The sequence below is a fragment of the Cricetulus griseus genome, chromosome 2 (genome assembly GCF_003668045.3).
Source record: "Cricetulus griseus strain 17A/GY chromosome 2, alternate assembly CriGri-PICRH-1.0, whole genome shotgun sequence".
In the NCBI taxonomy this organism is placed as follows: Eukaryota; Metazoa; Chordata; class Mammalia; order Rodentia; family Cricetidae; genus Cricetulus; species Cricetulus griseus.
The window spans coordinates 337,340,295-337,343,827 of record NC_048595.1 but is presented as its reverse complement, the minus strand read 5'-3'; the positions used below and the strand labels follow the sequence as shown (position 1 = coordinate 337,343,827).

Genomic DNA, 3,533 nt, shown 5'->3' with positions numbered 1-3,533 from the left:
CCTGACGATCTCTTAGGCCCAAACTCAAGGTTTGAACCAGCCTTGAAGTCGTCTGCAGGTGTGCAATTACTAAACCCTCCCTCCTTTCCCTACTGGTCGGTGGGCAGAGCAGGAGCCAATGAGGAAGTCCATTGGTTAAGTCAAAACACCTTGGTCTCAGGTGCCCTTCTCGGCTTGGGAGCTGTAAGATGGAGGCTTCTTCATCACAGGGATGGCCAGCATTCATCCCATTTTAGCCGTCCTATGCTGCAGTTTTCCGGATCTGTAATCCGTGATCCCCAAGTTCCGTGAGTCGTCCGTGGAGCCGACTTCTGATCTGCTGTCAGTAGGCGGTGGGCTGCAATCCGTCCGCAATTTCCATCCGTTTCCGTGATTTTCTGCTTCGGTCCTTTCGTTTTGCGGCCATAATAGGCTCTGCCAGGACGATGTGAGCAAATGCTGCAAGAAAAGGCTGACCCCTCGGTGCCAGTGTGCACAAGACCGGTCCGGAATGCGCGGTTTCAGTTTGTTTCGCGTCCGCTATGCTCAGCTCGCCCTCGTTTCTAAACGCTGAAAGTTCTTTCGATTTCTTTCGTTTGTGGAGATCGCTCTGACTGCGGTCGCACGTTTTCAGTCAGGCAAGTGTATGTAGCTATGGCCTCCCGTGCATTTGCCAATGCCTGCCTGACAGCAGCTCACTGGCCCCTCCGGGGATAGTACAGCCCCGCATTCCTGGGAAAGTTTATGGTTAATCGGCCTATCTGCTTGTTCAAGCTCGTGGATGAGCACAGAAGGAGACGGGGCCAAAGAAGAGGTCCTAGCTAGAAGCCTAAATCCTTCTAGAAGCAGATCTACAGCAGAGCTGCAGGCCGGCCTCTTCTTCGGGCCTCTTCTTCACTTCAGGGGACGCTGCCCAGCCCTTCACCTCCAAGCGATTTGTAGCCGGCACTTTTGGTTTTCCCCGCCCGCTTTCGGCAAACCTCCGCAATTCGTTCTCCTAGCGAGCCAAGATATGTTCATATCTCAGCAGCCCTGGACTGAAATTCAACGGTGATTTCAAACCGCAAACAGGATTTTGTTCCATGGTGGTTTTATTTACCCCCTGAATCAGGCTCTGCCAGGCATATTCGAAAACTCCTCCGATTTCTTTCATTTACCGATTTTGTTCAGAGTTCCGTCCGGCAAACGAACTTTTTAAGCCAAACAAGTTAACCAATTCATCAGACCCGGCCCCTCCACCACCAGGAAGACTACAAATAAAAGACTGATGGATACCACTAGAAGGGCAATACTAATACAGCTTTTCCCGGATTGTTAACAGAGAGCCCAAATGGTGGGTTCTGATCCAGAAGAAGTAAAACTAATGTCCTAGGTCATTTCCTTTCTTCGGTTCTTCTTGTTTTCAGATGCACATGACAGCCCAGAAAATTCGGCTTACTTTCATTGTAGTTGAAGAGCAAAAGCTTTGGCCACAGTGAGTTAGGAAAGACATTTCCCCCTCTGCTGTTTAACTCCTAAAAACAGAAAAAGAAAGCATGTCTAGGCTCTCACCACTCTTTAGTTGCCTGTAGCTCTTTCTGTAGGGTTGAGGCCACCTGGGGTTCCCCACAAGCATGTCAGAATGTCTATTGTTGTCCTTGTTTGGCTCTTGTTTAAGCCATCCTGCTGGTGAGTCTTTATGGGGAGCTTCTGACAGTCCTAGGAGACTCAATCCCACAGCAAATGTCCTGTCCCTCTTGCCCCTAAACCTTCCAGCCTGTCTTCAGCAAAGATCTCTGAGCCTTAGGATTGGGAGTTGTAGCTTAGAGCTATCGCTTAAGTCTTGGTACAGCAATTGCTTATCAAATGCCAAGTGCTCAGTTTTGACAATGCACATACAAGAAACAGTATATGGATTATTCGGAAAGCATACATACAGTGCCATTATACGGACTAAACAGCTTGCACTTAGGTGTGTGTGTGTGTGTGTGTGTGTGTGTGTGTGTGTGTGTAGAGAGAGAGAGATAGAGAGAGAGAGAGTGTTTTTGTTTGTAACAACAAAGAAGAGAGCACATAAATTAGCAAAGGAGCAAAGAGGATATTTGCGAAGGTTTGAAGGGAGGAAAGGGAAGGAGAAAATGATATATTAATTCTAACATCTCCCAAATGCATCTTTTAGAAAAAGAAAATTGAATTTCCTTAAGTCCTCATGACAAATTTCATTAAAGTTTTGTCTTTTGGATCACCAGACTCTTTGACATCTCAAAGAGGGGAAAATAAAACTTTCTAATTACTTTAGGATTTCAGTTCCTGGAACTCAGAGATCTGCCTTTAAAGTTTGTCCCACCAACTGACTAAGGATGCATAGATCTTGATAAAGATCTCATTCCAAGGCAAGTTCTAAGGGGGAAAATTATTAGTTATAATTTATTACACTGTGTAAAATTCATCGCTAACATAAAAATAAAAGGCATAAAAATGCTTCATGTTAATCAAAATAAGTCTAAGTAATGTTCATTAAAATCTTTTGTAAGATTAATTTCTATTAATTTTATTTCAGAAATACACCTAACTTTTTTTCTTTCTTTCTTTCTTTCTTTTTTTTTTGTGTGTGTGTGTGTTTGAGACAGAGTCTCATAGTTGAACAGTTGTAATCAAGGTGTGGTTTCCTTGCTCATTGTCTCAGGTTTGCTTCTGCAAGATGATCTGAAAAAGTCAGTCCCTATCATCAAGAGAGAAACTGATCCTCAAGAGAGAGAGATGTTTGTTCCTGCTCCAAGGTACTGCCTTGCCCCTACAGTAACTGCTTTCATCTGGGATCGTCTACCCAAAAACTTTTGCTGTTCTATCACTTGTTTATTTTATTTTTTTAGTCAGGGTGTCAGAGTCTAGCAACACAGATTCAAAGCAATGATTTTTCTCTGGCTTCATGTGCTTATGTGCCAAAGTAAAACAAACAAAAAAACAGAATTTTCATTGTGCTTTTTTCTTTTTCTTACAGACACAAATAAGAAGTTGGCCCTTTTGACATGAAGAATTTGAAGACAACTGTCCTAATGGGATTTAATCCTTTCTTTTTATTGTTTCCTTTGGATTTTTGAGGCAGAGTCTCTATATAGCCCTGTCTGTCTCACTCTCACTACTTAGCCAAGGCTTGTCTAGAACTCTGAGAGATCCACATGGTTAAAGGGTGAGCCACCACACCTGGCTTTATTTATGCATTTAGTATATTTGTATGGGAAAGCAAGTGCCATAGCCAGAGTGTAGAAGTCAGAGGGTGATTTCCAAACCTAGGTCTTCAGAATTGGCTGCAGGTACCTTTACTGAATAAAACTCCTTGCTATCTCTGCTTTCACAAATGCACTAATTCAGAGTTATTGCTGAAAAAAAATCCCCAAAGTCAAAATCATAGTTATAAAACTAGAATAGTGGCCTTTGTCTAAATTAGTGGCATTTTTATTGATATGCATTCATTAACTTGTTTTATTCAACTTAAAAAACATGCTTAAGCCCACAATAATCTTTGAATTCTGTCTTCTTCTATTATACCATTAAAATGCAGGCTGTTATGTTTG

General features: G+C 42.7%; 1 long non-coding RNA gene across 1 annotated transcript; it reads left to right on the top strand.

Annotated features, from left to right (window-relative positions):
* Positions 1-220: 220 nt before the first annotated feature.
* Positions 221-3,533, top strand: LOC113831092. Its single transcript, XR_003482482.2, has 3 exons — positions 221-1,312; positions 2,645-2,738; positions 2,960-3,533. It is a non-coding gene; the product is annotated as an uncharacterized LOC113831092 (long non-coding RNA).